At 50.7% G+C, this 19,293-nt stretch overlaps 1 long non-coding RNA gene across 13 annotated transcripts in view; it reads right to left on the bottom strand.

Annotated features, from left to right (window-relative positions):
- Nucleotides 1–13,869, bottom strand: part of LOC107511039 — a 35,012-nt gene extending 21,143 nt beyond the window's left edge. For 3 of the 13 annotated variants that reach the window (XR_004951805.1, XR_004951811.1, XR_004951813.1), the window contains exons 1-2: nt 13,680–13,860; nt 130–170 (exon numbers count right to left, since the gene is read on the bottom strand). This is a non-coding gene — a long non-coding RNA (uncharacterized LOC107511039). Of the gene's footprint in view, nt 1–129; nt 171–13,679 lie in introns of all 13 variants that reach the window. The other 10 variants (XR_004951815.1, XR_004951816.1, XR_004951808.1 and 7 more) reach the window with 6 other exon arrangements.
- Between the last annotated feature and the right edge of the window lie 5,424 nt (nt 13,870–19,293).

Here is a 19,293-nt window from a genome sequence, read left to right as displayed (position 1 = left end):
CTTCACACGCCAGCATAATCCCATTCAGCAGTTTCCGGCTTACGGTGTCTTAGCAACTTCACCTCTGACAAACTTTCATCCGATCCCCTCAAAGGCCTTCTGGAACCTACCTTGTGTACAAAAACTTACCCTCAGGAAGTTTTCTCTCCAGCTTTCTGCCGAGTGGGTATCTAAAAGAAAACAGAACACCTTCTGTGAGAATTACGGTTAAGAGAGGTGTAGCTGCAGGTCACGTCCAAGTGAATTAACGACTGCGCTTGTAGCCTCCCCAACGGTCGGTGATTCCATCGGTCAGAATGTGCCGATAGTGTGTGTGTCGGGAATCCAGAGTGGTTTAAAAGCCAGCGAAGATAAATTTCTTTTACAATCCCATTATTCAGTTAAAAAAATGGTACGTTAGAAATGAAACCGTCTCTACGTGTTAGGTCAAAGGGGGCTATGGGATCCTGGATCCTGGGGAGAATCAATAGCCCAGTAACTGAAGATGCCTTAATTTCTTTCTTTTTTTATTTTTTCTTTCTTTTTTTTCTTTTTTCTTTTTGGCAAGGCAACCCTTGGTTGACCTCACAGATTGCAAGGACCTTGTCAGCTTACAATCCCTTATTTTTTATTTTTTACGCCTAAAGCATCTGGTCTTCCTAAGTGACCTACCGTTCAAGAACTAACCAGGCCCGACCCTGCTTAGCTTCCAAGATCAGACGGGATTGAGCCTGTTCAGGGTGGCGTGGCCGTAGACGGGAGATGCCTTAACTCTGGTGTGCTGGCCAGAGACATTCACACAGGAGTGACAACATAGTCTCCTTGACTTGCCCAAAGGACTTCGATGGACCGAGGAGACTTCCTTTCCAGTATGTGCGTGCGAGTGATAGGGAGTCATTCATAGGTTTGCGGGTCATGCTTCATTAGTTCTGGAGGGTGGTGCCTGCCTCAGGGGTCTCCCTAGAGACAGAGCGGAGCAGAGGTGTTAGTGGATTAATCCACCCATTAGCGTCCTGTTTATGCCTCTCTCACGTGTCTACCTTGTCCCTTAACTGGGACACGGTGGTGTCCTAAAAGTGGCCTCAATGTTTCGCATCGGCCTCCCTCGAGAGGGAAGGTATTTCTGGGGAAGGCCATGTGGGCCGATGGAGCTGTGCGAGGCGCCTCGTGAAATCCGCCACCGCGTCCTGCAGCCCGCGTCTCCTGAGCCACCGTGCTGTGCCGGGCGCATGCGCGTCGCTGCACCCGAGAGGGTCCGCGGGACGCCGCGCGCGCTCGTTCTCCCTCTTCGCTGGGTCCTCGCCCTCTGAGCAGTGCACGTCGGGGTTTTTGCAGCTTCGCAAATAGCGTTTTCTCTGCAGACAGACCCCTTTCCTCCTCCGAAAACCTGAATTTCGCACTGGCACAAAGCGGTGTCGCGGGGGAACCCAGCCCATCCTGGTCCCAGAACCGTGGGAGGGCTGGCGTCAGCCTCGCCACCTTGAATTTGAAAGACGCAGTTGTTTTCTCCTAGGAAAATAAGAAAGCCAGTTGCTGTTGCCTTTCTGTGCCTCAGACGAGGTTATGATTTGAGAATGTTCCAGTCCAGCAGGGTTTGCAATGCAATGACCTCATCTGTATGGACTCAGATGCCGCGGGCTTATGAAAAAGGCATAGAAGATTAATTAGAGGGGTTGCTTGGAACAGTTGATACTACTTTATCTCATTGGATGTGTCTTTGGCTCTTAACTCGTTGATTTAAAGATGTTTGTTTACTGATTGATTGCTTGAAAATGGTTCTTGAACGCGTTTCAGCACTGGGTATTTTTTTTATTAAAAAACAGATCTTTAATTACAAAAAAATGCAGAAAAACGTAAAGGAGAAAATGAAAATAGCCTATAATCAGATGTTCAAAAATTCGATGTGGATGTAGATCTATATTTATTTATAAAAGTGGTTTCATGTTGTGCAAACCATTTGTAACCAGCATTTCTCACTTAATATATCATAAACATCTCCATGTTGTTTCATATTTTTTCTCTATCGTCATTTAATAGCCTCATAGAGATTCCTTGTGTATAATGCCATAATATATTAAAGCAGTCCTTCATTGTTTGGACAGCGAGGCTATTTCCAACTTTTTGTTTTTATAAACGATGCTTCGCTGGACATCCAAATACATGTTTCTTTAGCCAGGATGATTTTCCTCACGGGTAAATTCTTAGAAATGGAATTGCAGTGTTGAAGTTTGTGCATATTTTAAAAGTTATTAATAGGTTTTGCAATTTCGCCGTCCAAAAACGTTTAACCAACTAACCCTTTGATAAACAGTGCATGAGGACGTTTACCTGTCTGTCCTCATATCAACAAGAATTATAAAAAAAACTTTGAAATGTATTTGCTAGTTTGATAGACGTGGTATTATCTGACTTTTTGTGGTGTGTCCTCATTTGTTAGTGGGGATGAATATGTTATGTGTATTGGCCATGTGTATTTCTTCTTTCATGAATTACTTACTTATGTCTTTTGCTCATTTTTCTATTGGAGTGTGGCTTTTTCATAAGTGCTTTTTCTGTGTTAAGATAGCAAGTAATTACTATCATTAATATTGTAAATATTTTACCTTTCTATTATAGTTTTGGGTCATTTCTTTTTTTTCCCCAATTTTATGCAGTTGAGCCTAGCAGTCTTGTCCTTTGGGGTTTCTGCCTTTGTCACATGCTTAGCTCGTATATATGCATAATGTTAGCCTTAATTTTAAACATTATCAGTGCAATCCATGCATCTCCTTTTGAAGGCGTCTAATGATGGATATGAGTGTAAAACAGAAAGCAGAGCCCTCCCTGTCTGTTAGTCTCTATCCACCTCCCCTAGAGTAACCGTGTGGAAGTCCTTGGTCTTCGAAACAGTGTGATTGGTCCGTGGTCCATGGAACGATGGTTTTCTCTTGTTTGGGCCGTAATGGTGCAAGGAGCAGATGATGGCGATGGCTCTTCACCCCACCTCATTCAGTCGGCACCCCGTTTTTTCTTCAGACCCTAGGATTGGTATGGTCAGCATGTGTTCATGGCTGGGGGGCCACTCGGTTCCTACTGTGGGACCCCGAAAGCAGCTTGTCCGGGGCCTGGGGTGGAGAGAGCCCAGCACGCTGTCTTCTAGTTCCATGCTTTGTGTGGGTCAGGACTTCAAGAGGACCCTCCATGCCCAGCGTCAAGTGGGCTGGGTCAGGCCGTCTGAGAGCCACACCTACCCTGACTGCTGGTGACCGCAGCCCCCAGGTCATGTGCCTGAGGTCACCGGGGAACGCGGGACCGGGACTCAAGGCTCTGTCCTCTGGGCTGGTGCTCTCATGCCCCGTTATTATAGTGGATCAAGCCCCGATATGCTTCATCAATGTAAGGGAAATCGAAGCTCTCGGAGTTTCCGATTCATATTTATAGAGGATTGAAATAAATTAACATTTTTAAAAACCACACTTAAGAAAAGCCAGCCCCCATTCTGCGCCCGGTGTTCCTCGGAACACAGTCACACGCCCCACGGAGCCACACAGGGAGGGGAAACGCTCCTTCCTGAACGAATTTTCAGATCAAGAGCTCGGATGGGATGAATATTGGTTTCGTTCGCACGACATTTCGATGTCTGGTTTTTGTTCTCGCTCAGTTGTCTTAGAAGATAGACAGGTTCAGCCCAGGTTCAAACTGCTCTGCTATTTTTTTTTTTTTTTCCTAGAAAGAAACACTTTGGTTTGTTTCACGGTCGGTCTGGTTTGGGTCCAGCTCAGCGTTCGGCTGAACAGCGTGGGCGGCGTTGGTCAGGGCTCGACTGAGTTTCTCCTGTTCCGGGGGAGAGTGGCTGGTCATTAGCCACCGGCCTTCACAGCTCCCTGGAGAGCTGTCTCAGAATTCCCTGGGAACGTCAGCTCACCTGCCGGCCAGGTGGCGAGTGGCACTCTGTGCAGAGCGGATGGAGCCGTTGGTGGGGTGCTGGCCCCTCCACTCTGCAGACCCGGGCTGCCTGGAGATGCACCCCCCAAATCCACTCACGACAGACGAATCCATCAGCAGATGCTTGGGAGGGATCCATGTGTGACGAGCGACATTGGCCTGAGGGAGTGCGTCTGTGAGCAGAGGGTACAATCCAGAAATTTATCATCTCAGACCATCCCTGGGCTGGCACATCTGGCTGGGTGACCCCTGGCAGGTGACTCATTTTCTTTGAGCGTCAATTCTGCATCTTTAAACCGAGATAATAACCGCCCTCCTCCTGCAGGACGGCGTGGCTGTCACACAGGAGCCTACGAGCGCCCGTTTCACACGGTGCCTGGAATATGGTGATGCGCTTAGTTATTCTTAGGAGCTTAGGGTGACACAGCACATGTGCGAGGACTGTGACCTGAAAATATCAAGGTGGTTGGAAGACCCGGACTGTGGCACAGACAGGTAAATGTTGCAGGAAGTCCAAACATGGAGGGATCGCCGAGGATTTGCGCGCGGATGGTGGGCTTCCTGGAGGTTCGAACTTGGCTTTGAGGGAGAATTCTGTGGGGAGGAAGGCAAAGGCGGAGAGAGATGCTTTGCCGTGCTCAGGGCCAGGAAGAGAGCTCTGCATCACCTAGCCACTGTGTGCGGCTTAGGTGTTAAGGTCCTGGACCAAAGCCATGTGACAAATCCGTGGCAGGGCTGGGGCTGGAGGCGGTTTCCTCTCTTGTACTTTATCCATCAATATTTCTATCGATGATGGTGCTTTTGGTTACAAGTGACAGAAAAAATCCAATTCCAGCTGCCATAAACAGAAAACCAAGCTAAAAACAACATAATCCCAATAACAGAGAAGAGAGTGTTTTGACTTCGCTCTCCAACGAACCCTCCCCGTGGTGGCTCCTGGCACCTCCGGGCTCAGCGTCATATCCAGCAGAAAGAAGAACGTCTACCCCCCAAGTCCACCATCGAGTCTCGTTGGCCTGGCCGTGGACATGATCTACGCCAGCGCATCACCTTGGCCAGGGTTTTATGTATTTATTTCGTTGTTGTACCTGTTCATCATTGGAGCCTTCAAAATGGCATGGTTTGGGGGGTTCTTACCAGTAGGAGGGGGAGCAGCTTCTGAGCAGACCACAGCCGCAGTGCCCACGCGATGTCGGGGTATGGTTTACACTCTCCTTGCGGTCATTTTGTCCACAGAGTCAGGAAGGACACCCGTAGAGTGACCATTGCTAAGAGTTGTGAGTAAAAGCTTATTTAGTGGCAGCGAAAGCAGCAGAAATTCAGTCCAGGCTGCCCGTGCCCGCAGGAATGGGAGGAACTCGAGTGCCATTGTGTGATCCTGGCACGTGGCACTGTGGGCCGATCCAGGATGGGCCTGGAGAGCTGCCTGTTAGAGTTCTCTGGGTCACAGGACCATGGGAGTTGAACCGGTGACCGCCAAACATTCCAGAAGCAGTGTGGTAATGTGAGAGCTGGGGGCGGGGAGAGGTCCAAATGCACTGTGCGGGCTGGCCTCCCGGTTAGGGCTCAGAGCCGGGGTAAAAGGCTGTGCCTCAGTGTCCCTCGTCACCCCAGCTGTCCTTCTTCCTGGGCAGGGAGCTAGGCTGGTTTCCCTTCTGTGTGACAAAGCTGGGTGGTGGGCATTCCGGAGGCGGCTCACTCGCTGCTCGGTGGCTTCCCGGAGGAAGGGGGAGAAGCAACAGCCTGCGTCGCTGTGTGCCGTCTCCTGGGGGTTGGCCGCGAGATGACCCCCAGCTCCCCAACTCCGCGCTCAGAGCCCACTTGGCCTGGGCCCGTTCGCATCTGGTGTCTTATGTTGCTCAGGGGGATTTGTGTGCAGATGATTTATGAGGCGAGTGTCCCCAAGGGAAGGCAGTGAGGCCTGGGAAGCAGGACATGAGGCCGAGCAGGAGAGTTGACTCTAGACAGAGCCCATGACGGCAGTTTCAGCCCCCGTGGGGCACTTGGGGTGTAACTCAACGCTCAGTGCTGGTTCCGAGCAAGACGGCTGGGCTTTCACACCCCACGACCTTCGGTCAGCAGCCCAGATGAATGTCAGCCCCACACACTTCTCGCAGCTCCAGGCTTCCAGAAACCAAAGCACATGGAAGGGGTGGGGGGCGGGTACAGAAGCAGCAGAAAGCAGTGGGGTGCAGGCTGGAGCAAGGACACTGTCTACTCCAGGGGTCCCTGCCGTCCACGGAACTCCACCACAGCGGTTCTCGCTGAGAGCCCACGAGCAGACTTATCCCCGTGGGGCAGAGTCTAGGGGACACCCACGTCTGTATTTCAGGGGTCCCCACATTCACTGGGTCTGAGAAGACTGAGCTAAGCGCAGTCAGCTCATCACACTGAGCAGGGTGGGGGGTAGGGCGGCTTCAGGCGTGGCTGCATCCAGGTGTCCAGATGGCACGTCGGGGCCTCTCGCTGTCTCTCGGCTCTGTCTTCGTCTGTGTTGGCTCCATCCTCAGGCTGGTGGTACTCCTGGGTGAGGTGGCAGGATGGCCGCCAGCAGCACTGGCCGGACTTAAGTCCAGTGGGAGACAGCAGCTTGCCCTTCGGCCTCCGGGAGCGGTCCTGCGGTGAATTCTGATTGGGCCGCATGCTCACCCATGAGTGAATCTCTGATGCTCTGAGTGCCCGGGTCGGGAACATGCTCCCCCTTGGGGGGTGTGTGTGTGCGTGTGTGTAACTTTCCCAGAGAACGTCAGGGCTCTGTTACTAGGACTGAGACCGGGTTAAGACTGGGGCTTAGCCCCCAAATCATGCGTTCGGGGCCGTGTGGCTTCACCGGGACCTCCCTGCTTCTCCCGATGCTCATGGCGACCTGTCCCTGACTTCGCAGGCTGGACCCGGGGGCTCAGGCCTCAGGGGCCAGAGCGTCCCTCTAGCGTGGAATGCAGTTCTGTGTGCATTCATTCACTTTGCTTTTTTCAATGTAATATTACAAAAGTTATATGTAGGTGCATTATAGAAGTTCAAACAATACCTAACATCTAAATTTATAAATAGATGAACTATACGTTGTATTTTAAATATCTATTGTTATCTATCATTATATATATATATATATCATTATATATATATTTACATTTATACTTACAGATACTCTATCTAAAATAGAAACTAGAAAACATCTAAGTGCAAATGTCTTGCAATCTCAGCCCCAGAGGAAATCACCGTTGGAAGGTTCTAGAAGCATCACTCTCCTGATACCCATCTCCGCAGCCCAAACCGCCACCTTTTTCTTTGACACCCAGGTGAAATCACCCCAGGCCCTACCTGTCGTAACTGCAGGACATCATGTCTCCCCTAAGTTGTAACTTGTCACTTCTTGCCCAGAGCCCACCTGTCCATTCACGTGGTTCGTACCGAGCACCTGTTCGATCAGGAGCGTGTTATAGGAACTGGAATTGCATCGGTAGAGAGACCTGAAGGAAGGGAGATGGCCATTTCGGGGCACAGTGTCCCACGCGGAGGGAACAGCCATTGCGAAGTCCCTAAGCCAGGAAGGTGCCTGGGAATTGGAGGGAGACTCGGAGGCTGGGGCGCGTGGCTTCTCTCGGCTTCCTCCTCTCCCTCAGCTCCCCCTAGTCCATTCTCCGCTGCAGTCCTAAGCCCAGGCCGACAGGGGATGTAGGGACTGAGTGAGCTTTGTCACCACCGTTCAAGTAAAATGCGGGCGTGTGCGGATCGGGTATGCACATAGAAGACCCCCTCTGTAAGACTCTCATTCATTTTCCCCAAGACCGAGGGTCCGAATGGTTCGGGTGCCCACCTGTCCCACCTGGTGGATCCAGTAAATTGGGTCCGCAGAATGAAGATGGTGTGTGCCGTTCCGGCTCACGGACAGCGCGTGTGGGGCGCAGCTGTCCCGTCCGCCCCTCCGGTGGCCGCTGGAGGTCTGTACGTGTGTTAGGGAACACAGATGCGGTCCCCTTCCTGGGGTGGGGGCCGGGGCGGTTGCTTTGCTTTCCACCGACAGCCGCCGTCCAACGAATCTGCGGCTTTTCACGATCCCTCGTGCTGTCCTTCTCGTTTCCGTTTGTTAAGTCATTCAGCAAACACACACCGAGCATCCAGGCCTGAGGCTGCACGCTGGAGACGGAAAGATGGTCTGAAGCAGAATCCTGACCCCCGGGGAGAGACGTACTGTGAGCTGTGGGAAGCGTTCCCATGCCGGGTTGTCGTCGTCGGCATCGTCGTCACCGCCACTCACACGTCCTCTGACTGTTGTAAGCTTCCCGCAGGCCCTGACTTATTGAATGCTCACAACCCCTCGGAGAAGCGGGCGCCACCACCCGCCGTCTCGCAGACGAGAGGACTGACACGCGGAGAGGTTTCGTAACGTGCCCAAGGCCACGCCACTACGACGCGCCAGCGCGGGGGTTCGAAGGCTGGCGGTTTGGCGCCAGAGCCAGAGGAGGGGCCGGGGCCCCCAGTGCATTACCGCATCGTTCGGCGTCCGGCGACGGCTGCTCTCCGAGGGTGGATGTTCCAGAGGAGAAGGGTTAGCTCCCGGTTCGGGAAGCCCTGCCGGCCCTGGCGCGTCGCCGAGTGCGAGGCAGGAAGGCTGCCTTGTGGCCCGTGTGTCCCCACCATCCCTACTCGTAGTTTTCTTCATCTCTGCGTGACAGCTGCTGGGGTACCCTGTCCCCACTCTCCTCATGCGACCTGCCCAGGCTGGGCGGGTGGATTTCGTTGCAGGGGGCAGATATGGTTCTGACGCGCGATGCTCACTGGCGTTTGTCACTGCAGCAGTGTGGCTGCTGTGCGGTGGACCAGGCGGGGGCTGGACTGGAGGAGTCGCACGGGGGTGGGGGCAGGAGGGCACGGCCGGCTGAAACCCCACGCGGCAAGGTGGGGACAGTGCCTGGGGTCTCAGACGGGATGGGGTCCACGCTGAGGCTGGACCCAAAGGAGCAGGAGACTGTCCCCGAGCTCTGCAGGCCGGGGCCAGGCAAGGGCTCCATCCTTTGACGGGGCTCAGGGTCAGTCCTCGGCCCGAGCGGCTTCATCCTCCATCTGGCTTTTGTCACCTTCCTGAGCCTGGACCATAAGGGCTGGAAGGTTCGTGCTGCTCCCTGAGCGCAGCAGGAATGACGCGAGATGCGCGTTTTGACTTCAAGTTGTACTTGTGGCGATTTTCCTGGGTCATTTTCCATGCCTGGTCTCTTAGGACCGTCCGCGTGTCGGTGAAGGCTCGTGGGGCGGGAATTTAAGACTACGGGTGGTCCCGACCTGGTGAGAACTGAGCTTGAATTCGGTCTGGCCGGCCAACTTTTCAGAGTCCCCACTCTGGGCAAGAAAAATGCGAAGAGCAGAAAGTGAGCTTTAAAAAGAAGGTGTGTGAAAACCGAGACTCTTGGGAGCAGCGGCAGTGCCTGTGGGCGTCTGGAGTTACAGGTGCGCGCAGGCGCTGTGGGAGGTGACCGCGTCTTCGTCGTGCTTGAGATGGCCGGTGGCCTCCCCCGTGTTTATTCTTCAGGTAGCGCCACTGCCTAGCCGTGCCCGCCTCCCTTGCAGCTACGTGAGTTCATCTGGCAAAGTAGACGGAGGAGGGCTCTGTGCTAACGCACGACGTGACCTTACATGCGAGGGAATGCCTGTCATCGCCTCTGTCGTCTTCTGGCTACTTGGAAGGCAGACACGGTGCCTGGGCCTGAGCGGTCATCTTGGGACCACAGGGTGACACGTCAAGGATGGCAAAGTACAAAGGCAGGAGGTGACACTGTGGAGCCACCAGACCGACCGTAAGCTGCCTACCTCTAGACTATTTCTATGGAAAAGAGAAAGCAATTTCCGTCTTCTTTTAAGCCCCTGTTATTTGCAGGGGGCTGGCTGCGGGAAGTTCTGTTACAACAAGTAAAAACGACACGGCTGTAACTCTATCTTTGTGTCCTAAGTAGGTGGTGGCCTGCGAAGAAAAATTCTGGAGATCTGAGGTCAGGGTAGAAAAACTGAAGGCCTCAGGGTGGTGGCACGTTCCCCTGACTGGCTCGGCCCGCGTCTCTCTACGGCCTTGCTTTGCTGTGTTCCTCCTTTTTGGCCAAAGAAGCGAAAGAGATGGACCGAGGGTGGTGGGGAGGGGACGCTGCGGCCGGTCCTGGCGAGGCAGGCCGCCAAGGGGCTCATTCTGAAAAGGGAACAGGTTCCGCATGGACACGATGGAAGGACTGCTTGTTCCCTCTGGAAAGTTCTGTTAAAACGACCAACTTAGACACACTTTAATATTAATGGGACATTCCTCCTGTTGTTTATGAGATGATTCTAGAGTTGATTTGAGGGGGGCGGGGGGACGGACGGAGGGAGGGAGGGAGGGGCAGGCGTGTGTGTTAGCTAAACGAAGCCCAGACAATTATTTATAAATGCATCTGAGCGGCTGGTTTTAACATGGAGCAACTGTGCGAAAAGACTTTGACACCGGCAAGCACCCCTGACACGAAGAATAAATTTATGAATGCCTTGTATGAGAGTCAACAAACTAGGCACATCACCCACAGACCCTCCTTCGTGCCCGCCGAGGACCAAAACAAAGACAGTTGTATTTGTCACCCGCTCGGGCCAGGAGCCGAGCCAGGCCGTGCAGTCCCCCAGGCCGGGTGTCCCCGTCCAGCTAATGTGAGTTCTTCGGGCACCGCCACCATGGCAGGCAGACGCCTGGTTAATTCCCATTCCTCCACATCTCTGATTTGTTCGGGGAGCTAAATCTCTCTTTCCCAGGAGCACATCTACTCTTTTAAAAATGGAAAAAAGGCAGGAAGACCTCCAAGCCATTAGACTAGAACTCACCCTCTGGTGAGACAGATCAGAGCCTCATGTAATGTGGCTTCTGGGGTCCATGCCACCTCTCCAGAGAGGGCCGATGCTACCTGACCCATCAGGGCTCCTGGAGCTTTATCCGGTTGAATAGCCTTCAACACGGTTCAAATTCTGTGCTCCAAAGCCTTACGCTTACTCGCGGCGTTGACCAAGTTTAGGTCACTTTTCTTGCTGTCCCTTTTATAGATGGCTGCTGGCCATGGGTAATGCCATGATTTGGTTGGCACTGAACCCACAAGAATTGAAAGGTGCAAGAAAATAAGGTGGGAAAACCTCAGCCTCATCAGTTAAAAGTAACTTATGTGCTTTGGAATGAAAACAGCCTTTTTGGGGGAGATGCTAGTCTTTCAGAGCTCCCTCCCCCTTCTCCTCATCCTTCCCCTTCCCCAGGGGCCTCTGGGGAAGCGCATGCAGCTTTGTGACAGTGCGAGGGACTCCTCGCTGCAGCCGTCCCCTGGGCCATGCTGCGGCGTGGCTGGCCCAGCCTGGTCTCTGACACACTGTGTGGGTCCTGGTCGGCTTGTGGGTCATGCCGGCACCCACTGCTGCAGTCTGTGATCCCTCCACGTCCTGGGTGGAGGCCCCATGCGTGGATGCAGCTGGTCCCCCTCTGTGCGTCGCTGATGCTCTCACTCCTGGGAGCACCTCCCCATGTCAGGCGGTGTCTCCATTGTGCTTGGCCCCTCGACACTGCTCTGGGAATGTTCCTCGAGGTGCTTTCTGTGTTCGCTTGCTAAGGCCGCCACAGCAAAATACTGCAGACTGTACGGCTTAAACAACAGTCCTGTGTGTTCCCACAGTTCTGGATGCTGGAAGTCCAAGGTCAAGGCGTTGGCATGGTTGATGACTTCCAAGACCTCTCTCCGTGGGTCGCGGGGGCGGGGGGAGGGCGACGGTTTTTCTGTGTTCTCAGTGGTTGTCCGTCTGTTCACTCACACCCTGGGGGACTCTCCTTATAAGGATACTAGTCAGATTGGATTAAGACCCACCCTAATGGCCTCATTTTAACTCAGATCTTTAAAGCTCTTATGTACATTTAGAGGTACCGGAAGTTGGGACTTGACTGTATGACGTGGGAGTGCGGGGAGGACTCGATATGGCCCATGGCAGTTCCCTTCCCTTCAGTGTATGGGGGCCTCCTGTTTTCTTGCTGGATCCTCCCTGACCCCTTGGCCAAAGCCCAGGAAGGGTGGAGTTGCTGGGTCCTGCAGAGGTCATGGGGAGGGCGACTCCGGCCGCCTCATCTGCACCTTTCTACACCCTTGGCCTTTAGACCAGAGAGCTTGCTCCTCCTTCCGGATGCAGAGGGCACCTGCGGAACGCCCCCTGTCAAATCCTACCTTTTCTCTAAATGTAGCTATTATGTTCAGACCCCGTACATACTGTTCTTTGCAAGCAAAACAGTTTGGAATTTAGAAACTCCTTTTCTTAATGCAGCTGGACTTTCAAAATGATTTTCTTGCAGCTGCCATTATAATCCTGTTTGCGATTCAAGGCTCAGCGGTTGCTTGGCCTTGGGTGGGTGGGACCAAGCGTCGGGTGGGCGGGGCCAAGCGTCGGGAGGGCGGGGCCAAGCGGTAGGCGGGCGGGCGGCTGTGGGTCGCCTGGACTTACCCCGAATGAAAAATAAATCGATGGGATGTTGTCGGAATTATAACCTCTGCTTCATATGTTATGTGACTGATGCTTATAAACTTCAGGAATCATAATTCCGAAGATATTTTATCTAGTTCAGTTTTTTAAAAACGTTCTTTTCATTGTGAAAAACTATACGTGTTCATTTAGGAAATTGGGAAAATAATTTCAGAGAAAAACAAAATCACGCTTCGGTTTACCATCCAAAGACAGCTGCTGTTATCATTTCGGATTATTTCCTAACATTTTTTTCCTATGGATAATTAGGTTTTATTTTAATCTATATTTTAAAAACTGGTAATACTTTAGAATGATTAAAAAACAGAAACGATACACAAAGGTACAGCGTTCCCGTCTCTGTTCGCACCGCCCTCTATAACCGATAACCCGTCCTACTTTTCCGATGCGTCCGTCCTTTCTGTTTCTTTATTCAGATTCAAGTCGAATATCAGCTCTTATTTTTCCTCTTCGTACCGCAAGGGGGTGAGCGTTCTTCAGCCTTCCGCCTGCAGGGCTTCCCGCAGCCGCGCTCGGCGCTCGGCTCGCTGCACCCGGACGCCCAGCCGCCCTGGTCCCCGGGTCCCTGCCCGGCTGCCCTGGTCCCCGGTTCCCTGCCGCCGATGCCCGGTCACCCTTGTCCCCGGTTCCCTGCCGCCGATGCCCGGTCACCCTCGTCCCCGGCTCCGTGCCCGGCCGCCCGGGTTCCCGGTTCCCTGCCGCCGATGCCCGGTCACCCTCGTCCCCGGCTCCGTGCCCGGCCGCCCGGGTTCCCGGTTCCCTGCCGCCGATGCCCGGTCACCCTCGTCCCCGGCTCCGTGCCCGGCCGCCCTGGTCCCCGGTTCCCCGCCTGGCCGCCCTGGTCCCCGGCTCCGTGCCCAGCCACCCTGGTCCCCGGTTCCCTGCCGCCGATGCCCGGTCACCCTCGTCCCCGGTTCCCTGCCGCCGATGCCCGGCCACCCTCATCCCCGGCTCCCCACCCGGCCGCCCTGGTCCCCGGCTCCCTGCCCAGCCGCCCGGGTCCCCGGCTCCCTGCCCGGCTGCCCGGGTCCCCGGCTCCCTGCCCGGCCGCCCTCATCCCCTGCCCGGCCACCCGGGTCCCCGGCTCCCCGCCCGGCCACTCTCGTCCCCTGCTCCCCGCCCGGTCGCCCTCGTCCCCAGCTCCCTCGTCCCCGGTTCCCTGCCCGGCCACCCTCGTCCCCGGCTGCGGCACTTCGGACAACGCCTTCCCCGGCCTGGGTCTGGCTCCAGCAGGGGTGCCGGCCGTTGAGCCCATAACGCACCTTCCCGAAAGGGGAATTCTCAGGGCTGCTCCGGACTTCTCGGACGTCTCTTCTGCTTGGCACCCCTGCCCGCGTCCCGGACCCCGGGCAGACTCCACACAGCACCGCGCGTCGGGAGCAGCAGCACAGGGCCTTTTATCTGAGTCCTGGACCCTGCGGTGCCTCCGGAAGTTGGTAGGCGTGGCAGCGGGGAGGCGTGGGCGGCCAGTTCGGGGACTCTTTGTCCTTCGCGTGTACTAACGGCTGGCTTAGTTTAAAAATGGACTCTTTCCTATTTTTTTCCCCCCAATTGTAGTTTTGAAAGAAGGCGGTCGATTCATGTGTGTGCACAGGAGCCTCTCGGGTAAAAGATAAGTCAGTGGACTTTCTCATAACCGGGCATAGATAATCTCAAGAGAGCGAATCAAAGGAGGGAGCAAGGTTCTTGGCTTTGTGTTTTCTAACTTCTGCAGAGTATTTCTGGTTGACCTGCCATCTTTAGAGGAGAGTCATAGCAGAGACTTTATTTCATGTAGTTTTGTCACCAGAGGAGCAGACACAGTTGATCGTAATCGTGACGCCTCGAGAGTAAGGGATGAATAGTGGCCCTTGTGTAATTCCGCTTACAGCCCGGAGACAGCCGTTGCGTTGGGCTGGCACCTTGCGTTCCTGTGGGTGAACCTCCCTTGTCACCGTCCACCTGCTCAGCCCTCCTTTTCCATGTGAGTTCATTCTCTTTTTAATTATATCAGGTGTATTTTTATAAGCTTTTTAAAAATCCATTCATCTGTCCATTTATCCATCCGTATAGATATGTCAGTTATTTGGGAACGAACGGTTTCTTGTGTCTCAGTATGATGTTGGAAGTAGTCAACCTTTAACTTTATAATAGGAGGTTGAGCCTCATTAGTATTCTAGTGTTTAGCTAATATCTTTTGGATTGGAGTTAAAAATAAAAAAGCAGATATCCATTTTTTTATTTTTAAATTATTTATTTGTTTATTGGAATATGACTGACTTATTGTATTTCAGGGTTACAACATAGTGATTCCATATTTATATACAATATGAGGTGACCACCACAATAAGCCTCGTTACCGTCTGTCACCGTACAGAGTTATTACAGTATCACCGACTGCCTTCTCCCTGCTGTTCGTTAATTCCCTGTGACTTAGTTATATTATAATGGGAGGTTCGTGCCCCTCAATCCCCTTCGCTTATTTCAGCCATTCCCTTCTCCTCTGTCCCTCTGGGGACCACCGGTTTGTTCTCTGTATCTATGAGTCTGTTTCTGTTTTGCTTCATTTGTTATTTTTTTATTTTTAATTTTTTTTAGTTTCCATATATAAGTGAAATCATATGGGATTTATTTTTTCCTATCTGGCTTATTTCACTTAACGTAATACCCTCCTGGTCCATTCATGTCACAAAACGGGAAGATTTCATTCTTTATTATGGACATGTGATACCAAAAAATTGCCACATCTTTATCCATTCGTCTGTCTGTGGACATCTAGGTTGCTCCCATATCTTGGCCTTTGTAAATAATTCCGTAATGAACATAGGGGTCCATATATCTTTTCAAATTAGTGTTTTCATTTTCTTCGGATGACTACCCAGAAGTGGGATTGCCGGACCATATGATAGTTCTATTTTAATTTTTTCAGGAACCTCCATACTATTTTCTGTAGTGTCTGCACCAGGTTCCAACCCACCAAGAGTGCATGAGGGTTCCTTTTTCCCACATCCTCGCCAATACTTGATGATACCTATTCCAACAGGTGTGAGGCGATATCTCATTGTGGTTTCGACTTGCACTTCCCTGATGATTAGTGATCTGAGCATCTTTTCATGTCTATTGGCCATCTGTATGTCATCTTGGGAGAAATGTCTATTCAGGTCCTCCGCCCATTTTTTAATTGAATTCTTTGCTTTTTGACGTTTAGTTGTATGAGCTCTTTATATATTTCGGTTATTACCCCTTATAAAAATCATTTGCATATATCTGTAGAGTTTTTCTTTTTGAGGGACTGGTGGGATTTCTTTGGCTTTGAAACATACTCTCGTATAGCTATCTTGATCATACACACCTGCTAATGTATATACACACACGTACACACACATAACTAATGCACACATGGATTTGGAATTCTGTCATTTGGCATGATTAGGATTTGTGGGGTCAAATGCTCTGGTTCATAACAAATTATTTTTTATGTCATCTAAAAACTATCAGTTAAAATAAGAACAGTACTCTTTTCTCAAAAAATTAAAAATGGATCTACCTTTGGACCCAGCAATTGCACTCATGGGTATTTATCCAGAGAAAAACAAAACAATAATTCGTAAAGATCTATGCACCACTATGTTCATGGCAGCACAATTCACAATAGCCAGGATAGGGAAACAACCTAAATGCCCATCAACAGACGATTGGATAAAGAAGTTATGGTTCACATATACAATAAAATGTTACTCGACCATTAAAAACATGAAATCCCACCATCCGCAATGACATGGATGGACCTAGAGATTATTATGCTGAGGGAAATGAGTCATACAGAGAAAGATAAATACCATATGATTTCACTTATATGCAGAATCTAAGGAACCAAAAGAACAAACTAATCAAAAACAGACTCACAAATATAGTCAACAATTTGGTGATGGCCAGAGGGGAGGGCGTTTGCAAGGCTGGAAGAATAGGGTGAAGGGTTGAAGAAGTACAAATTAGTAGTTGATAGTTGGTCACGGGGATGGGGAGCACGGCAGAGGGAATGCAGTCAGCAGTAACATGTTGGATAGATGGAGGGCCAGGGGAGCAATTGGGGGGGTCATTTTATGAACTATATAGATGTCTAACCAATGTATTGTACACTTGAAACTAATTTCAATAAATAAATTTTAAAAAATATTAAAAATAAAATAACACAGTAAAACATCTAACTTTCAAATTAGACTACACATATTGGATCTTTTTAATTTAGGAGGTACTTCAGTCTTGGGATGATGAATATAGCTATGTCAGCGGACCAACGATAAACTAGTTAACTCTGAGCTTTCTGTGAAGTTAGAGGAATGTACACCAGAAATTGCAAATGTGTGGTTTTGGGGGCTGTTTATACCAATGGCACAATGGCATAATGTTTGACATTTTAAAAATGAGATGCCAACATTTAAATATTGGGAGAGTTCACAGCATAGTCTGGATTTCAGGTTTCTCTTGAGTGATCACCGGCCGTGGACCCCTGAGGCTCTGCTTATTTCTCTGACCTGCCTTGTGGCATCTGAGATTGAAGCTTCTGAACACATCTTCCTAGTTTAATGCAAATTCTTAATTAGAAGTGACCTAATTATTAAGATTCTTTGCATTTTGCATCTTTTTCATGCCCTTCTGTTTTTCAAAAAAGCATCAAGCCCTTTAGCTCCTTGCTGCAGCCTTGTGGGAAGGGTGGAGCGGTAGCTCTGCATCCGTTTCTCAGATGGAGAAGTTAGGGTTCCTGGATGGGAGTCAGCACCCCCTGTGCTTAAGGGCCCCTGACTGTCTTAGATTTGAAGACTAAGTCCCCAAAGTCCCCCATTGATGGTGTCCTAGTTTATTAAAATACAAGCTGTGTGTCCAAGGGCATTAAAAAAATTCCAACAAATCTTTATTGACCATCTTTTATGTACAATAGCCACATATAAAGGCAAATAAAACATGATTCTGGGCCTTGAGCTTGGTCCTCAGTGGAGAAATGTACACACACACACACACACAGTCACACTCACCTATAATACGATATGGTAAGGGCTGAACTTCCAGGAGGATGAGTCAGAAGGCAAAGTGGATAACTACACCTGGGAAAGTCTGAGATAGTAACATTCCCGCTAGGCATTGAAGGATGAATAGGATTATGTCCAGCAGAGATAAGGAAAGACTGATGGAAAGATACCATGAGAAAGCTTGACAGCTCGGGGGCTTGGAAAGCCGAGTGCGCTTCCTGGTGTGGCCGGATCTTACCAATGACAAGTGCAAAGCTTTGTCCCTTGGCCTCATCTTTCTCATTCATGCGGGTAGTAATTTTGACTATTTTGTAGACAGTAGACGTAGGGTACTTAAATGGTATCTGGCACATTCTAAGTGCTCAGTGAATGTTGTCACTGTGATTTTTATATCTGTTCCCTTCACAGTCAATCCAGACTTTCCTTTGGCTTTCTGAACACAAGTCCAGTCATCTTTCTGGGTAGTTCTCTTGTGCCCACTCCTCTAGGTGAGCCCTCTGGACCGTCTCCAGCTCCACTGTGATGCTCCTTGAGAATTCCAGATTCAGACGAGAGATTCAGGAATAGAGCAAAGAGGTTCACATTAATTGGCTTCAATAGCTTAACTCCGGACAGTTTGTTTCTGTGCTGAAGACTCTTGGACTTCTAATTTGGAACTGTGGAAAAGCCATATAATTTCACATGTTTTCCATGAAGTGCTATAAAATTTCAGGCCCCGGCAATAGTGCCGTCTCAGGGTGATGAAATGGAAAAACCCACTGGTTTGGGAGACTTTGTTTTCCTACAAGCCACAGCTCTGTGATTTTGGAGAAACACTTCATCTCCTTGGCTTTAGCTTCATGATGATATTGATGATGATGATGATGTTGGTGATGATGGTGGTGGTGATGATTGTGATGATGGTGGAGACGATGGTGATGATGGTGATGATGTTAGGGATGATGATGGTGGTGATAATGGGGATGACGGTGGTGATGATTGTGGTAATGATGGTGATGATGGTGATGATGGTGGTAAGAATGAAGATAGAGAAGAGGATGAGAAGACCTATAATAGTTAGAGGCATGCGCCAGGCTCTTAATATTTATTATTTAATATTATTTACTTCTTACAACAACCCTCCATTTGATAGGCAAACAAACTATGGCCCAAGACAATAAGTCAACTTGTTTAAGACCATATATCAGTAAATGTCAAAGTCATGTTCAAATCCAGGGCAATTTAACTCGCTACTCCCTTTCTATGTTTTTTTCTTTGGGGAAAATGAAAAGATTGGGGAGGTGGCCCGAAAGGAGGCTTTTAACTCTAAAACCCACAGTCTACGGAAACGTGCCCACCCTATCCAAAGGCTGTCGATGTTATTGGATAATAAAGTGGGAGCTTTGTCACAGACATGTTGTTCTAGCCCACCTGGTGGAGCAGGGCAGGGCAGCGTGCAGGGAGGGCGGAAAGTCAGTGTCATGGGCATCTATATTTACTCGGCCTCAGAGCAGGAAGGGTGGAGGGCATGGTTCCCGTCCATGCTCCCCTATGCCAGGTGCGATTAAATTCATCATTTGATTTGGGAGGTTTTGCCGTTGCTGGTTTCGGCCACACCTTCTGAGCTAGTCCCCTTTTATAGACGTGGGAGCTGGGCTGCGTCCGGCAGGCACCCCAGGGGCCAGCACAGACTCAGCAAGGACACCAGCCTCAAGTTACCCAGTTTGTTGTGAACTTGTCGAGCCACCCCGGCAAAGGGAAGCCAGCAGCCAAAGCCTCCTTGGCAGGGTGGAGGCTGCCCTCTGCCTAAGCAGAATTGGATTTACCGGGTTAGTAGAGAGAGTGCTTTTTTTTTTTTTTTTTTTTTTTTTTGGATGGGGATGGGGGTGTC

Source organism: Rousettus aegyptiacus, unplaced genomic scaffold, assembly GCF_014176215.1.
Source record: "Rousettus aegyptiacus isolate mRouAeg1 unplaced genomic scaffold, mRouAeg1.p scaffold_m13_p_7, whole genome shotgun sequence".
NCBI classification, from domain to species: Eukaryota; Metazoa; Chordata; class Mammalia; order Chiroptera; family Pteropodidae; genus Rousettus; species Rousettus aegyptiacus.
The sequence above is the reverse complement of the archived record's forward strand: the minus strand, read 5'-3'. Positions and strand labels throughout refer to the sequence as shown.